At 38.6% G+C, this 20,624-nt stretch overlaps 1 pseudogene; it reads left to right on the forward strand.

Annotated features, from left to right (window-relative positions):
* Positions 1–1,059: 1,059 nt before the first annotated feature.
* Positions 1,060–19,447, forward strand: LOC101840865 (annotated as a pseudogene).
* The last annotated feature ends 1,177 nt before the right edge of the window (positions 19,448–20,624 follow it).

Here is a 20,624-nt window from a genome sequence, read left to right on the forward strand (position 1 = left end):
TGGAAAACACCAGAAAACCATCAAACAAGGAATAAGATCCACTTTTAACCTGGATCACACCTTCTGGTAGCAGCCTACATGTATAAGGGATGTAGAAGAAGGAAGCTATCTTTGTCTGTCTGGCCCAGATCTACCTACCAAGTTCATTCCATTATAGCTTACTTGTTTGTAATTTTGGTGTACACTGAAGACATCCAGCATTATGGACTGAACAACTAACTACTGGAGTCTTCAAAATTCCATTGGTAGACAGCTTGTGAGACATTGTAATAAATCCCCTTTCTTTGTACATGGAGAGATTGACTTTTACCAGTCCTGCCCATGTAGAGGACCTTGAAATATGCATCCGTGTTTTTTTTTTCACCTGCCCACTGAGGAAGATGTGCTGGTTAACAATAGTACTCATAAAGATATTCTTCCTAGTTCCATTATTCTCTAAGTATTCAATTTACCCTGAAGACTACCCTTTTTATTATTATTCATTTGTCAAGAGTTTGCCCTGAATTCTGGAAGAAAACTTCCAAAGCAATGGAGCCACCATCATTCAGCCTTCTGGTGGGAGACAGATCTGTCATTATGTGTTGTATCTGGTTCCTGCATTTTTCTCCTTGTTCTCTAAAGTGCCTGTGACTAACGGAAAAAGTTCCTTCAGTTCACCTGACCTCACTGTGAAGCCACAGACCAAACATCTCCTTTTGTGTCCTTAATCTCTCTTTACAACTGTTAATATTCTGGGCACCCTTCCACCTGTGGGACAGGGAATCACTCAACTCCTGAACTCCACATTGAGGAAAGGGTTGTGCAAGCTAGTCACATTGTTTTCAGAAGGAAGAATGGGGCGTGTCAGTAGAGGGCTGGAAGGCAGCCGGGTCAGAAATTGGAGCCAGGGGCAAGTGCTGTTGAAATGCAAATCTCTACAAATCTGGAAAACCTCTGGGTCTCGGGTGGAAAGTAGAGACAAAACCTTTGTGCTGTGTCTTTAAGGACACTGTAACCATAAGGGCGGTACTCATGTCATTCAGACCTCACTAGCCAATCAGGCCCTTCAGTTGGAAACTGTCAGTCAGAAGTAGTGCAGGGCCCTTCCGGGAGCTGGGCTGCAGGCTTGGCTCTGAAGAGTTACTGGAGCCAGCCAGTGTCTACCTGTGCTGTGCTGCCAGTGCTGCTGCAAGGAGCTGTGAGGGGGCAATGGGCGAGCTGGGAAGCAACGATGTGGTGAGCGAGGGGCTGCTGTCCCCAGATGGGGAAGAGCAGATGGGAGGTGCAGGAGTTGGGCTGGCGGGTCCACCCAGGGGCCGGCCCTGTGAGTTCCCACGTGTTCTCTGCAACTCCCTGGACCCAGGCACAGTCCTCTGTATAACCTTGCTGTGTGGGCTTCATCTGTGTAGAGCATTGAGAGCAGGGAGCTGTGTGTAGAAACGTATTTGTAGTCAACAACAACGTGCTTTTGGTGCATCCATGGAAGGCAGGTTGCCAAACTTGGTGAGACCTAGTTTCTCCAGTATCTTCTAGACGTCCAGCACTTTGCATTTAACCTCTCCGTGTAAGGTCCTTTTACAATTAATTTTGTGGAGGTTGTGAAAGGCATCTCTTGTGTTGGGTAGAACTCCACTACTTAGCTGTAATGTAGAAGAGTAGAATTAGTGACATAAAGGGTTTACTAATGCTTGGTAGGTAGTAAGTCTCACTAAGTAGAATTTAACTGAGGGAGGACTGCCTCTAAAACACCCAAAGATAGCTGGGCATTGGTGGGTGCACACCTTTAATCCCAGCACTGGGGAGGCAGAGGAAAGTGGATATCTGTGGGTTCAAGGCCCACCTGGTCTATAGAGTTCCAGGACAGCCAGGGCTGTTACACAGAGAAATCCTGTCTTGAAAAATCAAATCAAAACAAAAGAAAACAAAACAAAAAACCCCAACCAGGCCTGGTAGAGATAAGAATGCTAGGATACACATATTTTCACCAGGATTGTCCAGACATTTGGCTCCAAACTATTCCAAAGGAGACACCCCTGGTTGACAACCAGTCATTAGGCCCATCCCCATATCAAAGAACAGCCCTCTAACAAGCTGCTCATGGAGGCATTACAGGGACACAATCTAGTCAAGGCCTGGTGTGTCTTAAAGTTCCAGTTTTTTTTTTCTTGAGAAAAGCATAGTTCTGAGAGATGGGCACTGTGAGACTAGGTGAGAAGTATTTGACAAGTAAAACACTATTGGGTTAAGGACTGGTCTGGTCAGGCAAGGTTTTCATTTAGGCCCTCAAACAGTGATGAGGAACATTCTTGGGAGAGCCAGTAACAGTCCAGGGTCCAGGCCTTGGGATCTTTGCCTAAGGCTTTGATGTATTGAGAATAAAACAGAGTGTCTTCTGTAAAATCAGGAATATAGAGCTGTAAATAATCTCCTTCAGATCCTGAGAACCCAACTCTTCCCACTACATGAGGCTGTGGTTATCAGTCCCAAGGCCATTGTAGGCTTAGTCAGTAATGTTCTTGAGATATCCTGAGTTCCTTTTGTGCATCATTGTTTGATTAGCCTCCTCCTGCATTTGTCCCATTGTATGAGAGTTTCTGCTGACTTCATAGAAGTTCTCCATTCCCTTCCATTCTCCCCCAGAAGTAGTATACAGCATGCAATTCTTCTTAAGAAGCTTCCTTGGCATGAGACAGTTTGTGCAAGACCTCCCCACCCCAGCTTTTATCTTTTCTACCTTCTGCTTTTCCTGTGTTTCTCATTCCCTGGTACTTTCACCTCAGCACCCTGTCACTGACGAATGGCCTCTTGGATCAAGTCACTGGTGTACTTAAGAAATATTCTCATAATATTTTTACTGTGTCAGTCCACCATCTGCCTAAGTGTCTAGATTTGCAGTCTCCTGTCCCTATTTAAATGGTTCATAGTGTAACCTGGAGCATGAACCTAAAAGAAACTTAAGGATGACAGCAGATGCAGAATGCAAAATCTGTCTAGGCTGGCTCCTCTTTGAGCATTAGACAGAGATAGATGCATGCTCTCATGAAAGAAATTTTTCTTTATTAATTTTCTAAGTGTGAGGAGTGAATTCCTGGGAAGACATAGTAATTCTAGAGCGCTGTATTTCCAGCCTTTTAGAAATATGTTTCTGAGACAGTTCTCCTATTGACTCAGGTGGCCTTGATTTCAGAGTGTTGCACTCCAGGGCAATGACCTTGTTGTCTGCTATATTACATCCCCAAAATTCTTAAATGGCTGTACCACCACATATTATATAACAGGTTATAATGAAAATAGGCACAAATCATCATATTAAGGCTGGATAAGGTAATCCAGCATGAAGAAATGAGTCCCTAGAGCACGTAAAAGAGTGAAATACACCCTCCCCACACTCCCACTTTTAGGAGTTCTATAAAAACACCAAGGTATGTACTCATAACATGTATGCAAAGGACTTAGCACAGACCCCTATAGGATCCATGATTTCTGCTCCAGTATGTGTGAGCACCTGTGACACCGTGTGTTCTCCTGGTGTCCTCAGCCCCTCTGGCTGCACAATTCTTCCTCCTCCTTATCTGCAGGGTTTTCTGTACTCTTCCTAATGTTTGAATGTGGGTCTCTGCATCTGTTCCCATCAGTTTCTGGATTAAGCTTGTCTCAATAAAATTGGGCTAGGTATCATTCTATGAGTATAGCAGAATATCATTAGGAATCACTTCACTGACTTATTTTTGTTAGTCTTGTTTGGATCTATACTAGATCGCTGAGCTGTTGAGCTTTAGGTTCTTGGACATCCAAGCACTATTTGCCATGGGCTCTCTTGCATAGAATGGGCCTAAATTTAGACCAGTCATTGGTTGTTAATTTCCACAAGTTCTGAGCCACCATTAATCCAACATCTTGCAAGTAGGACTAATTGCAGGTCCAAGGTTTTGTGTCTGTGTTCCAGTCCCAATACTGAGAGGCTTGCCTGGTTATAGAAAGCTGTTCAGGTTCCTCACCCCCCATTTTAGGAGTCCTTTCTAGGCTTATTTCCATAGAATCCAAGGAATATCTGAAGACTAGATTTACTGCTTCTTTTAGAGTTAGCAAGGAAAGTGGTTCAGCCAATGAGAGCTATATAACAAAGGCTGCACTAGGTTTTCATATCAACACCCAAATGCCCCCCAGTTTCAGTAGTCTCTCCCCATACTCTCTGTCTCCATCCCTCCTCACATCCTGCTTTGCCCTGTTCCCATCCCCACCCCGAGTCTATCCAGAAAATCTATTCTATTTCCTCTTTCTGTGGAGATCCATGTGTCCTGCCTTGATCCCTCCTTGTTAATTAGCCTCTCTGGGTCTGTGGATTGTAGCATGAATATTCTTTACAGCCAATATCTACTTATTTAAGTGAGTTCATACCAGGTTTGTCTTTTTGGGTCTAGGTTACTTCACTCAGGATTTTTTTTCCCTAGTTCTATCTATTTATCTGTAAGTTTTATGATGTCCTTGTTTTAATAACCGAGTAATAATACTCCAGGCAGGTAGAGCGGGGGAAGGGCTGGTCCAGCTGGTCTCTTCCTGGGGCTGAGTGGAATGGTGGAATGGTGAGTGCCATGCCGACAACTCAGACCCTCCCCCCTCCTAGTTACCAGGGAGAAATACACACTGAGTTGGGAGACTTGTTGAAGCAGGGTCTTGATTTATTTCAACAGGCAGGAACTTATATAGGGTTGAGGCAGGGGATGGGGTAAGGTGACTTGAGGATTAAGGACCAATAATATTCCACCAGATTGGTTGGTAGCTAGGCAGGGGGTAGTCTTACATCGGTCCTTACTGACTCACCCCCATGTGGAGGTTACAGGCCAGAGACAGGTCGCCAAACTCTAGCCAGGCTCAAGAGGTTACACTGGGCCTCACATCTGAGCCTTTTTAGGCCCAACAGAGGGACATCTAGGTTGTTTCCAGTTTCTGACTATTAGGAATATAACTGCTATGTACATAGTTGAGCAAGTGTCCTTGTGGTAGGATGGAGCATCCTTTGGGTATGTGCCAAGAGTGGTAGAGGGGCATCTTGGCATAAGTCTATTCCCAGTTTTCTGAGGAAGTGCCATTTTGACTTCCATAGAGGCTATACAAATTTGTAAAACGTATTTCCCATACAGGAACCAGGGTGATGTAGTTAAAGTGTTGCTCAGCTCATGCCATTCTGAGGTTTAAGAGTTTTTTGGTGACTTGAAATTCTTAGGCCTGACTAGAAGAAACCATCCTGAGTGAGGTAATCCAGTCACAAAAAGACAAACATGGTATGTACTCACTCAAATATGGATTTTAGACATAGATCAGGGGAGTGCCAGCATATAATCCCACTGCCAGAGAGTCTGGGAAACAGAACCTTCATCCAGCGACTGATGGAAGCAGAGGCAGACACCCACACTGAACTGAATCCCTGGAATCCAGTGATAGAAAGGGAGGACTGATGAGCAAAGGAGTCAAGACTGGGCTGGTTTAACCCACAGAAACAGCTGACCTGAACAAGGGGGAGCTCTTGCACCCCAGACTGATGGCTGGGTGGACAGCATGGGACTGATCCAGACCCCCTGAATGTGGGTGTCAGTGAGGAGGCCTAGGTAATCTATGGGGCCTTGGGTAGTAGATCATTATTTATCCCTGGCATACAAATGGACTTTGGCTGCCCATCCCACAATGAGAGATGTTCTCTCAGCCTGGACTCTTGGGGGAGGGCCTAGGCCCTGCCATGGATGAAATGATAGACTCCGGAGATCCACCAGGGAGGGCCTCACCCTCCCTTGGGATCAGAGTGGAGATTGGGTAGGGGACTAGAGGACCTGGTAGGGGTGGGGGATGAGGGGAGGGAGAGGGAGCTGGGATTGACATGTGAAGCAAGCTTGTTTCTAACTTAAATTTTTTAAAAAAGGAAGAGAGACAGAGAGAGAAAAAAAATTCTTAGGCCTGCTCTTACTATCCTTAATGAAATTTTGTTGTTGTTGTTTTTTATCTAGCCCAGGCTGACCACCAGTTCTTGGCAGTTTTCCTCCCAGCTTCTGAACGCTGGGGCTGTATTCCATGTGTTCCTCTGAATAGTTTAAAGTTAGTGTCAGATCTGAAGAGCTGGGTTCACTACTTGTAGAAGTAGAAGGGAAAGTGGTTCCGCCAATGAGAGCTACATAACCAGGGCTGCAGAGACTGAGGGCATTTGTTCATATCCAATGTATCACTCACACATTTGTGGGGGATGATATGGAGGATTTAAAAACACTCAACAAATGTGTAGTAATGGTAACCAAATTTGGCCGCTTGTCATGATTGCAAGAATTGCTTAACTCAACACCATCTGAGTTACTCTGAAGCACAGCAATTAGGAGATGGAGTCTAGAGCTAATGTTTAGCACTTAAATTTCAAACTGGTGTTAGCAACTGCATAGACCAATGGATACAGTGAATTTGTATATTTGTAGCCTCTATTGCTTTAGATAAAATTGTTTTAAGCACTAAAATCCTCCAACTGGTGAAATTGACCTAGGATAGATAGTTCAGTAGTAAACTTGAATTAGCTCTTGTATGTTTGAAAAACAGTCACACAAGACAATATATTTACACTGACTTTAGGTGCCAGCAATTATTTTATAAAGTTTATTTACATGTATTTGTGAGACTTTCAGATGACTCATTACACCAACTTATTGTTGCTATACAAGTACAATAAGCTCGTTCCTGGGAACCCATGGTAGAAGGAAAACAAGTCCTGAAAGATCTCCATTCCAGTACTCATGAGGTATAGCATATGCCTGCACTCACACATCGAACAGACACATGTCACACCTCTCTCTCTCTCCTCTCTCTCTCTCTCTCACACACACACACAGACATACATACACACACAAATATATACATAACATACAAATCCACACACATCCCACACAAATACACACACACAAACACCAACATATATACAAACACAAATGCAAAGAAACACAAAGACTCACACAAACATACAAACATAAATAGACACACATCACACAAAAACACATACATCACACATACCCATACATGCATACCACACACACAAACACATACACCAACAAAAAAGCTTTCAAAATTAGTGTTGGTATTTAGAGAACTCTTAAGATACATGTGATAAATAAATTTACACAGGACTGTATTTTTTGTTCAAATTGTTATTTTGTATTTGTATGGGATAACACCATGTTCTGAAAAGTTCTGACATCATAAAGCTAGTCTGTTCTGATAGCCATCATAAAAATATTTGCAAAGTATAATGCTTTTATGACTTTGGCTACCATGAGGAGAAGATGCATAAAATATTTTTGTATCTAATATTAGTGGTTTAGAAGGAACATTTTGAATCTTCATCAAATCCAATGGAGACACTGGAATTTTAAAGACCCTTGTAGGTTACATAATAAAGAACTTTAATATATTGATGGAATGATAAAAGACCTTGTTTTGATTTGATTTGGGGTTCTTTTTCCCCCCTCATATTCTTTCTATGTAGTCCTGACTGTCCTAGAAGTTGCTATGTAGACCAGGCTGGTCTTGGACTCACAGATTCTCCCGTCTCTGACTCCCAAGTGCTGGGAATGAAGGCTTACACCTGTATGCCTGATCTAGTTTTTTGTTTTTGTTTTTTTTAGATTTTTGAAATAGTTTCAGTATGTATCATTGATCAGACTGGAGTTGCTGAGTAGGGCAGGCTGACTTCAAGCTTGCCTCTGAATCCAGAGTCCCAGGGTTAAAGCATGTGCCACCACATGTGGCTGAGATCTTTTTTTATATGACCACTAAATACCAATGTCGATTATGCTTTGCATAGGTAGAATAATGTATGCGGCCAAAAATTTCAGGCCAGACTTACTTATTTTGCAAACTGGTCTTTTGTAGGCCAGGATGGCCTTGAATTCCATGCTCACCTGAGGATGGCCATGTCTTGATGCTTTCACACCCACACAAGCCACTCTTCAGTTTATGATTTAAACATGTAAAATGTGGAAATGTTGCTCCTTTGTTCGTACTGCATAGATTTTGATTCAGAGCTGAAGAATAATCTTGGTTTTCATTCAGATCTGTGTGACTTCTGTTTTCTTTTTGCATTTTTGACCCAAGTCTACAGGAATTAGTTCTAAATCATTATTGTCACTTAGCTTTTCTTCTTAAAAGCTTATTTGTTGTTACAATTATAATTATGATTTTTTTTGCACATCCTAGACTCTCCATTATTCTAGGTAATTTTCATGTTGGGAGTAAAACCCAGGCAGGGCTCATGCTAGGCAGGTGCTGTATTGTTGAGCTGCTTCCTCCCTTAGAAATACTTGTTTGCTGTTTGAAAATATTTTTTCTTTGGTATCATTTCAGTAAATAGATGCAGCCCTTTGCTTAATAGATGTTTTGTATTAGTTTTTACTTCATCTGTGGATTTTCTCACAGTATGATCTTTGTGCTGTTAGATGACTACATTTCTTAGTTTTTAAGGCTTTTTCGTTTCCTGTATCCTATCTTTTTTTGTGTGAATACTAGGCTGGGTAGAAGTACATATTTTTCTTTTTGTCACAAAGCCTCATAGCTGTTTTACCCTCTTTTTACATTTTTTTGTTTTATAGAATTATTTTTTATTAATTTTTAAAAATTTAAATTAAAAACAATCTTATTTTACATACCAATCCCAGTTCCCTCTACCTCCCGTCCTCCCACCCCCCAGGTACTCCTCAGAGAGGGTGAGGCCTTCCATGGGGGATCATCAAAGCCTATCATATCTTTTTTGGCAGGACTAAGGCCCTCCCCGGTGTATCTAGGCTGAGAGAGTACTGGTTCCAGTGTTTTTAATTGTTAATTAATGCATCAATCAATATATTTGATCTAATATACTGGGTAGCTTTCCTGGAATTCATCTGTGTAGGGGCGTGAATTCAGAGAAAGGCCACTTGCTTGTGGGTTTGCAGCCACTGGCACAGGCCAGAGCTGCATGTGGGGCTCACACCAAGTCACTGCCCAACCAGCTAGGTTTTCTTTTCCCTTTTCCTCAAAACTCTGAGTTTGGGATTTTCCTGTTGTAGCCTCTCTGAACTAGTTTCCAGCTGCCACCCAAACTCCAGAAGCACCTGGGCTCCAAATGTCACAGGACTTATCCACTATAGACATGGCTGGCTCTGCCACATGTGTTTTCCCCCACACAATCCCATGTGTGGTTTTCAGACAGCCAGCTCTCTGTCTCTCTGTTTTTCTTTCTCTCTCTTCCCCTCCTCCTCCTCTCCATGGGTTATGGGCTTCCCTATCGCTCCTATCCTCTGACTTCCATTCTCAGTTCACAGTCACACACTATTTCTCTAAGCAGATGTTCTGTGTCTCACTGTTCACTGATATTGTTGACAGATTTGGTAAGAAAATTGGGAATTCTTAAAGGAAGGAATTAGTTAAAAGAGAGCATTTTTCCCACATTGTATAATAGGAAACACTATTATAATGGAGGGATTTAGGTCTCTGTATGATTATATGCTGGATGGTTTGAAAATGCAACAATTAAATGAGAGGATAACTAATTTAAATGGGACTTATATAATATCACTTATAAACATTAATTTTTATCATTCTTGTTTTGTCACTAAAAAAGTTGGTTAATTTGAGTGCTAAGACACAAAATTTTAGAAAAAATTCAATAAAACAGATCATAGAGATAATCACATCCAAACAGAAGAATTCAATGGAGAACCAATTTCAGCATGGTGTTATAAGATTAGATAGGAATGGCTTAAGGTTTTCAAACAACTATCTTTAATTTATCCAGTCACTTTACAGGAACAAGTGACAAATTATGGATATCCCCAAGGTCATGCAAGTTAAATGGACCCCTGTGGAAGTGTTAGATTCAAGGAGATTCAAGGAAGTGATAGTCTCATATGGCATACATTTACCTTTTATGAAGCAGATGTTAAATTTGAGGTCAACTTGTAATAGAATTATCCCTAGAGACTGGAGAGGCTTGGCTAAAGCTGTTTTAGAGCCTGGTCCACAATTACAATGGAGTACCTTGTTCAAAGATGAGGCTAAGACCATTGAACAACTGAGTAGGACTAGAAGTGGAAATAATCCAGCATCAACTTCTTTCTTTTTTTTTTTTTTACGAGACAGGGAGACAGGGTTTCTTTGTATTGTTTTCAAGGCTGTCAGTCCAGCCAAGCCTTGAACTCACAGCGATCCACCTGCCTCTGCCTCCCGAGTGCTGGGATTAAAGGTATGTGCCACCACCACCTGGCCAGCATCAACTTCTTGGAGAGGAATATTATAATAATGTACAAAGGCAAGCTGTATGTGGTGACCAAATCCTGGATTTATGCTGCACGGCAGTTTTGAATGCTTGGTACAGGGTCAAAGGAAGCTTTCATGGATTCTTACAAAGACTGACTTCAGCAGTAAATAGAATGATATGACATTCAGAAGCTAGACAAATAATAATTGAATCTCTGGCTTTTGAAAATGTTAATTCTCAATGCAAAAGTCAAGATCAGCACCCTTGGAGGAATGGGTCCGAAATACAATCAATATTAAATCTCATGACCGTGATGATGCATAGATAAGAAAGGTGATTTCAAGAGGATTGGAGAAAAATCAAGATGTCAAAGTTTCAATTATGGCAAATAAAGTTACCTTAAAAGGGACTGTAAATGTTCTTCCTAGAAACAATGTTTTTTTCTAAGCATAATTCAAACAGAGTGGACCTTCCTTCTGGATTATGCAGAAGGTGTGGCCAAGGCAGGCATTAGACTAATGAATGCAGGTCAACAAGGGACAGTCAAGATAACCCTTTGCTGTTGGGAAACTCCTTGCGGGGCCTCTTGCAGGTCCCTATGACAAATTAGGTTTAGTCATTTCCTGTCATTGGGGAGGAAACTCCTTCTCAGAGCAAGAACCTAACACCTATTGTAAGAAACCATACTGCTCTGGGTGATAGAACAGCTATAGAAGAGAGAACAAATAATTCAGGAGAAACCATAAAGTGAGTATTTTGGAAAACTTCTACAAATGAGCTAAGACTAAAATTAAAAACAGGAATAAATGACATTGTATTGAAGGTCTGGTAGGCACAGGTGCAGATGTAACAATTATTTCACCAGAATCTTGGCATCCAAATTGGCCCCTTCAGGAGGTAAATATTCAGCTTTTAGAGATTGGAATTTTATCTCAGGTAAAAAAGGGCACAAGATGGGTTGAATGTATACGGCCAGAAGGACAGAGAGGAAAATTAAAGTCATATGTTGCTAACATAGCAATGAATTTATGGGCACATGATTTGTTACAGCAGAGGAATACTCAGATTAACATTCCCCCAATCTTAGAAGCAAACCATAAATTAAGGTGTGTTTCAGGGAAAAATATTAGAAGATATTATAAAAAACAGTCATTCACTCTTATACAACCATGTAGTACAAGAACAGAGCACAACAGCTGCTGATCTTTCAAAGACATCAAGAGCCCTACCTTTAAAATGGTTGACAGACAAACCTGTATGAGTTGTACAATAGCCTTTAACAACAGAGAAATTGCAGGCTTTGGAACAGCTGGTACAGGAGCAGCTAAATGCTCAACATATTGAAGAATCAAGCAGCCCTTGGATTGCTCCTGTATTTGTTGTTAAAAAGAAATCTGGAAAAATGGAGAATGGTAACAGATCTCAGGGCCATTAATAAGGTGATTGAGCCAATGGGCTCTCTACAGTTTGGAATTCCTTTGTCTTCTCTATTCCCTAAAGGATGATCTCTTATAATTATTGATTTAATAGATTGTATTTTCACTATACCTTTACAAAAAAGACAGAAATTTGCCTTCCCCTTGCCTACTTATAATAATTCTCAACCTGCTAAATGATATCAATGGAAGAGTCTCCCAAAGGGAATGTTAAATAGTGCCACTCTGTGCCAATATTTTGTATATCAAGTTTCCTCAATCTATAGTTTACCATTATATGGACGGTATTTTAATATCTGATTCAAATGTAGATACTTTAGGAGGAATGTTTGAAGAAGTAAAGAACATTTGTCTTGTTGGGGGTTACAATTGTTCCTGAAAAAATACAAAGAGGAGATTATATTAATTATGTAGGGTATAAAATAGGTTTAGAAAAAACTAGATCCCAAATGGGACAAATTAGGAGAGATTAATTGTAGATTCTTAGGGACTTTGAAAGATTGTTAGGAGACATTTCCAGTCTATGGCCCACTCTTGGGGTAGGTCCTGAGGAACTGAGTAATTTGATCAAAACCTTAGAGTATGACAAGGATTTAAATAGTTTCAGGAAATTATCAGCTGAAGCTGAGAGAGAGTTGGCTTTGGTGGAATAGAAAATACTGAATGTATATGTGGATCGTATGGATCCAAAACTTAACTGAATTCTGGTCATATTACCGTCTAAGCATTCCCCTACAAGAATGTTAATGCAGAGGGAAGATATCTTAGACTGGTTCTTTGTACCACATAAACCAAGCAAAAAATTAGAAACGTTTGTGGAAAAGGTCTCTGAGTTAATTCTAAAGGGAAATTAAGACTTCACCAAGTAGCAGGAATAGACTCAGTAGAAATTGTAGTACCTTTTAATAAGGGTGAAATTGACAAATTATGGGCAGAAAATTACCCTGTCCAAGAGCTAGCAGTAATCTTTGGGAGAGATTAACAACCATCATCCCAAAAGCAAAAGAATTAAACTTATAAGGAGATTCAGCTGAATTCTTCTTCACATTGTACAGGAAACACCAATATCTGGAGCCCTTACATTCTACACTGATGCAAATTAAATCAGTAAAGGCAGGTTACAAATCGGAAAATTCAAGTAAAGTGGGTCTAAGTTCTTATGATTCTGTTCAAAAGTTAGAACTACATATTATTCTTGTGGTGTTAATGGATTTTACGGAACTTCTCAACATAGTTACTGATTCAGAACTGTTTTGATTCAGAGTTGTTTTGTGTGTTGAAACCACTGAATTTATACCAGATGATTTATTATTTATTAACTTACAAGAAATAATTAGGAATAGGAATCGTATGTATGTATGTATGAGACATTTGATCCCATATGGGACTGACAGGCTCTCCAGCACAAAGTAATGAAGAAATTGATCAACTTTTAATTGGAAATGTGCTGGAGGCCTCAGAATTTCATAAAAAATATGTCAATAGCAAAGTTTAAAAAGAAGACTTTCCCATCACTTGGCAAAAAGCCAAGGAAATTATAAGGAAATGTCCTACTTGTTCTTTATATAATTAAACTCCACTCCCTGCAGGAAGTAACTCAAAGGGTACTCAAAGGAATGAAAACTGGCAGCTGGATGTCTTCCATTTTGTAGAATTTGGAAAGCTAAAGTATGTACACCACACCATTGATACCTATTCAGGTTTTAATTGATAACTGCTTCCAGTTTGGAAAAGGCAGATTTGGTAATTAAACATTTGCTAGAAGTTATGGTCGTTATGGGTATATCTGTAGAAATAAAGACAATGTAAAAGCATATGTCTCTCAAGAAAATGAAACAGGATTTTGCTTATCATAATATAAAGCATATTACAGGTATACCACACAATCCTACAGGGAAGGCAATTATAGAAAATGAAATTGTACTCTAAAGGATATGCCAAATAAACAGAAAGGGATAATAAGGCCCCCAGAAATAGATTGCATAATGCTTTATTAACTTTGAATTTTCTAAATGCTAATGAGAAAGGAAAACCAGCTTCAAAGAGACATTGGGTAATGGAAAAAAAATATGGAATTAAGTCAGCCAGTATAATTTAATGGAAACTAGGACATGTGTTATATTGGAGAATGGGTTTTGCTTTTGTTTTCACAGGAGAAGAAAAGCTATGGATACTATAAAAATTGATAAAGATTAGATATGAACAAGAGACCTTTTAATTAGAAGAGATAATAATTCATTAAGTCACATGACTGTTTAATCTAAACTAACCTACAAAACTAACAAATGCTTTTCATTTGATCAGATATAACTTGCTAAAAGAGAATCTCTCAAAGTTGGAGTTGGGGAAGGGTTTTGTTTCTTTTCTTTCAGGAGAATAAAGACATCTAAATCCAACTAAGGACTCTGAAGACCACTGGCCAAATGAGACATCTGAAGAAAAAGGACAAATCATATAGAAAAAAAAATGTCCCAAGAAAAAGAATAAATTGGCCTATTGGTATATCACATTTACAACAAGATAAAATTTCATAAATCTTCCCAAATGTTTGTTTCTACTGTTCTCTACAGACATATGGTACAAGTGGTCTTTTTGTAGTTCCAGTCTCATTAAAGACTGAAGCTGGTGCCGGGCGGTGGTGGTGCATGCCTTTAATCCCAGCACTTGGGAGGCAGCCTGAGCTACAAAGCTACATAGAGAAACTCTGTCTCGAAAAACAAAACAAAACAAAACAAAACAAAAAAAAAAGAAAAGAAAAACAAAGAAAAGAAAAAAGACAAAACTAAAGCTGGCTTTAGAGTTGGAATGTGGCTGTCTCCTTTTCTAAGCCCAAGCAGGAGGAGCCTTTCTGGATGAAATTCTTCATTGGTAGATGTGATGAGTCTCTGTAGCCTCACCCAATTTTCTGTTCTTTGTGTCTTCTGTGTTGTGGTTGAAACTAATCATCCAGCTTCCTTCTTGTACTATCATACCTTCACCAACATTATAGACTCTACACATGATACACATAAGACACAGTAGAAACAATTGCTATTTAGTGCTAAGCCAGTTTGATACCCTTCTGTTTTGTTTTAATTCATTTATTCTGTTTTTGAAGACAAGATTTGGCTGTGTAGCCCTGGCTGTCCTGAAAATATCTCTCCAACTCAGAGACCCCCATGACTCTGGTTTCTAAATGCTGGGATTAAATGTGGGCCAATATTCCTAGCCTTTTTTTTAGTGCAGTTGAGTGATGGGCCTGGTAGCAGGATTTTGCCCATGTCAAACAAGCATATGCTGTTGTACTGAGCTTTGTTCATGTCTTGAATTTTAAAATTGGGCAGAGGGGACAATTCTGTTCCAGGAGGGCATGTGTGCATGACATTAATACTGACTGAGACTTCAGAGTCATTGGATTCTTCAGGTTTTTCCTGCCTGTTGTATTTAAAAAAAATTTTTTTTAAAACAAAAATGAGTGTTTTACCTGTATGGATGGATGTGCATCACTAGGGTACCTGGTCCTCACAGTGGTCAAAATATGCTCTCAGAAACCCTGAACTTAGAAATATGGATAGTTGTGATTCCCCCTCCTCAGTAATACTAGCAGTTGAGCCACCTATATGCAAGACCAGCAAGAGATCTTTACTACTGAGCTATCTCTTCTGCCCTGTGTTATTTATGATTAGCATTTGTATTGCTAATATTTTCGTCTCCATTTCTAACAGTTGAAACATGCAGTGACTTTAAGTAAAATCTTATTGATGTAACAGTTTAAATTGGGGCACTTGAGGTTTCTGGAAGAGGAATACAGGACTGGAGTGAATGTATAACTCTTTGTAGAAATGTCAGAAAAATCTGAGTTTTTTCCTTTTTTTTTGACTAATTTTTGTATGGGAGACAGGGTCTTAAAATATACTTTCAAAACAATACAGAGAAACCCTGTCTCCTAAAAACAAATAAACAATATATATATTCCTGGCAGTCCTGGAACTGACTGCATATACTAGGCTGGCATTCAACTCCAAGGCAGATTTATCTGCCTCTGATTTCTGAGTGCAGGGGTGAAAGATGTTAGCCAATATACCCAGCTGTCCATCTTATTTTTCTTTTTTGTAGTTAGTAATTGTTCATACAACTTCTCTCATGTGTACCCTGTACTGTTGACCTGTTTACTTGTCTATGTTTTTTAATAGGCATTTCTCTTGCAAGATGATATCCCATTCACAAGGAACAGAGTTGACAGAAGTGACTGGGCAATTACATTATGATATCTATGTCATGGGTTAAATGTAGGGAGCACCAGAATTATATGATTATACTGTTAAAGAAGTATTCATTTACAATGTAGTCAGTGCCATTCTTTCTGTCATACACATGCATGGGATATTTTAGAATACAGTGACCTATGATGATGTGCATGTTGACTTCACTTGGGAAGAGTGGACTTTGCTGGATCCTTCTCAGAAGAATCTCTACAAAGATGTGATGCTGGAGACTTACAGGAACCTCACTACCATAGGTAAGACTGAATTTTCTTTCTCATTTTAAAATAAGGGGTCAACTGTTCCTTGGTTTTTGATGCTCTTCTGTAATTTGTTTGAGAAAGAATAGTGAGGTTCATAAATCAGGGATTGTTCTAAGGCTCACTGAAGATAGTAAGTTAAATTTTACACCCTTTTCAATAATATACCATATATTTTCTGGTACTATATTTTAGGATACAAATGGGAAGACCATAATATTGAAGAACATTGTCACAGTCCTAGAAGACGTGAAAGGTAATTATCATGTGAAAGCTGATAGAAATGTGCCTCTGAAGAAATTGCAATGTATCCTAGAAGTTTTAAACAAAAGCAACAGTATAAATATGCACAGCTTAATTTGCACGGATGATTATTCAATTCTCACAAGACTGTATACCTCATTTTCTGGTAGGTGAATTGTGTTTGCATGTCATTCATTTAAAAAAGAAGTCATGGAAACAATGTCTTAGCAGATATCACCATTTGAACCATAGCTCCACGAGAGCTAGGCTGTAGATTTGTAATTCCATTCAATTCATACCACCCATATTACAAAAGGGTCACATTTTGAAGAGGTAATAAGTATATCTTCAAAGCATTCTAATAAATAAATAGTCCATAGTAAATCTAGTGTATCTCATATACTTGAGACTGTGCTTAGTTTAGTTAGACCACAAGTCTATGAGGGGCAGTTAGAGTCAAGGGACAGATGTTGTGGAGAAACCTTAGCCTATACTATAAGTCTCTGAGGAATAAAAAGTCAAACATTGTGAATTCAATGTCAAAACCTTTTATTATTTATTCTTCCTTTTCTAGGTATAGCATATGTTACTCTGGATATAAGTCCTATGAGCATAGGGGGGTGGAAAGACATAACATACCTCTCTCTAAAAACAATTAGGATATATTTATGTATATATAATCAGTCTGCACTTTGAGTATACTTGTTGAATTGGTTTCACATATACAAGTAATTGGTTTTTCAGCTTCATTGCTAATAGATCAACAAAAGCACACTGTCGAAAAGCCCTATGAGTACTAGGACTGCGTAAATACTTATTTATCCTAGTTCTCTTAGCAAATGTAGTATGACTCATAGCATAGGAAAATTTGTAATGTGATAAAACTCTGAGTTTTTCCAGTACTCTTCAAGTATGTGAAAAATCTCTTATAAAAAAGATTCTGTAAATGTGAACCATATAATAAAGTATATTATTAACATAAAAAAACTATTTTTTGCTCTCTGTCTCCTGACATTAAAAAAAGTATTGATGAATGGGTTGTGTATACTAAACATTTAAAGTAGAGCTGATTCTTTTTCATACATAAAAGTTTAGATTTGTGATTCTTTTAAGATTCCTTATAACATTATCTTTCAAGATAGTAATAAAGTAATCAATCCATTCTTTGTAACTGCAAAGCGCATCTTGCCAGCAGAACAGCTGATTGAGAAGAGTATCTTGCTTGTTTAAACAGTTAATCTGTAACAAGTTGCTTGGGTATGAATGCATACGGGTTCTTGACATAATTTATTTTTCACCAGTAGTATGTAAAATGTTTACTTATGTGATGGTTATTGAATACATGCTATTTTTTATTTGTATTCATTGTAATCATTTACTTGAGAAATGGAATGTAACCACATTGTAATTGTTATATTGCTTAAAAGCTTTTGCTGGTGTATATAAGCTTTAAGGGAAAGATTAAAATAGAGTTAAAAATGAGTTAGAAAGAAAACATCAAGAATGAGAGAGTTAGAAGGAATTACAAGAAAAACATCAAGGATAAAGATAGGTTTAGAAGGAAAATATCAAGAATGAGAGAATTAGGAGAAGAACATCAAGAGGACAGATGGGATAATTCTGAATAGAGATAAGAATACAGAATCAGAGTACAAAATAAGAATAAAGAATAGGTCTGAAAGAAACAACAACAGCAGCCGGGCATTGGTGGCACACGCCTTTAATCCCAGCACTCGGGAGGCAGAGGCAGGCAGATCTCTGTGAGTTCGAGGCCAGCCTGGTCTACAAAGTGACTTCCAGGACAGCCTCCAAAGCCACAGAGAAACCCTGTCTCGAAAAACCAAAAAAAAAAAAAAAAAAAAACCAAAAAAAAAAAACCAACAACAACAGCAAAAAAAAAAATCGTTAATGAACAGGAACAACGTGAGTATAAATCTGGTGATAAAAATCTTAAGATCTCATTTCTCTTTACAGTTGAACCAAAGTGTAAAATTTATTCATACAGATACAAAGATTTAACAATGTATTGAATATGGTGAATCTTTTACATGTGCCAATTATTCTTGCAGGACTGAAAAAAGACAACCTGGAGAAAAATCTTCTGTATGTATCCAATGTGTCAAAGCCTATGCATATGGCAATCATCTTCAAAGCCACGAAAGAATACACACTGGAGAGAAACCATATGAATGTAATCAGTGTGGTAAAGCCTTTGCTCATCAGAGTGTTCTTCAAAGGCATACAAGAACACACACTGGAGAAAAACCCTTTGAATGTAATCAATGTGGTAAAGCCTTTGCTCGTCACTATGGTCTTCAAAGACATAAAAGAACACATACTGGAGAAAAACCTTATGAATGCAATCAATGTGGTAAAGCCTTTGTACAACACATTCATCTCCAAATACATAAAAGAACACATACTGGAGAAAAACCCTATGAATGTAATCAATGTGGCAAAACCTTTGCTCATCCCAATACTCTTCAAAGGCATGAAAGAACACATACTGGAGAGAAACCATATGAATGCAATCAATGTGATAAAGCTTTTGCAGGTCATAATGAACTTCAAAAGCACAAAAGAACACATACTGGAGAGAAACCCTATGAATGTAATCAATGTGCTAAAGCTTTTACACTTCACGCTCATCTCCGAATACATAAAAGAACACATACTGGAGAAAAACCCTATGAATGTAATCAGTGTGGTAAAGCCTTTGCCCTTCACAGTCATCTCCAAAGTCATGAAAGAACACATACTGGAGAAAAACCCTATGAATGTAATCAGTGTGGTAAAGCTTTTACACGACACTCTAATCTTCAAAAGCATAAAAGAACACATTGGAGAGCAGCCCTATGAATGCAATCAGTGTGGTAAAAACTTTGCTTGTATCAATAGTCTTTGAAATCATGAGAAAAACATATACTACGGTGAAACCATATAAATGTAGCCAGTGTGGTAAAGTTTTGCATGTCATAATGGAGTAAACCGTTTTTGTTGCAATCAATCCATTAAAGCCTTTGCATATTACAGTAGTTTGTGAGTATTGAAAAAGATACTGAGGGCTTGTTATTTGGTAAGATCTTTAACCAACACACAATCAGTTAAAAAAAACAGTATTCTGTAGAAGTAATTTGACAGTGTCAACTATCCATTCAAGCATTATGATATCTGTTTTTATATTGTTTGCATCAGCAAACTCATAAATTGCTCATAAACTCATAAATTGTGAGCAATTACAGCAGAAAATACCTATCACTAAGTAAAAGCACAATAGAAGATGAACGAAAGCCACAGAAGGAGTATAAGAACCACAAAATAAATTTCACTAAATGGATTTGCCACATATATAGTACACTTTAGTATCTACCTCAAATGGTTCAAAATAGAAACTATAGTGTAGTGATCTCTGCTATCAGTCTTGAGTGAACATGGCAAGTATTTTACTTCCTTCAAGTCTGTGATGTAAAAGAAATGAAACATGATTTTTTTCTTGAAGCTAAAGACAACTGTGATGTCTAAAATCATTACCAAATCACTTACATGAATATGGTTTTTTTCTTGTATGAGTTTGTCCCTATTTCCTACTTTCAAAATGTTTGTAAGAGGACTAAAGTCTGATTTGTGACAACTTCCTGTAATTCCTGCTACAAGAATATCCAAGATTCTAATGTTCTCAGGAACTAGACTGCACATTCACATACCCACACAAACACACTCTAAGATTACATAATCACAGTTAAAACACTCTTTTTAAAAAACAAATTTTCACTGATGAAAGTTTTTCTCTTATAGCATTTATTCCTGTACCACAGGAGTTCAGAGATCTAATGCCTTACTTACAGAGTTTTTCCTCAATATGAATTGGTTAATGTAATAGAAAGTAAGCACATATCCTTGAAGTCAGAGAAATCAATCCTTCTAAATTGGTACTATCACTTGGGAAGATTTAGGAAATGCTGCCCTACTGGAGGATAGTCACTGGGGGTAGACTTTGAGAATTAACACCCACACACCATTTCCAGTCCACATTCTCTACTTCCTGCTGCGGGGTAAGGATGTTAGTTCTTAGCCTCCTACTTTAGCTGCCACATCTGACACTTGTTGCTATGCCGCTTTCATGGTGATTTTGTATCCCTCTGGAACCAAGGGCCAAATTAAACTCTTTTATAAGTTGACATAGACATTATATCACAACACCAGAAAA

The sequence above is a fragment of the Mesocricetus auratus genome, unplaced genomic scaffold (genome assembly GCF_017639785.1).
Source record: "Mesocricetus auratus isolate SY011 unplaced genomic scaffold, BCM_Maur_2.0 Super-Scaffold_100013, whole genome shotgun sequence".
Taxonomy (NCBI): Eukaryota; Metazoa; Chordata; class Mammalia; order Rodentia; family Cricetidae; genus Mesocricetus; species Mesocricetus auratus.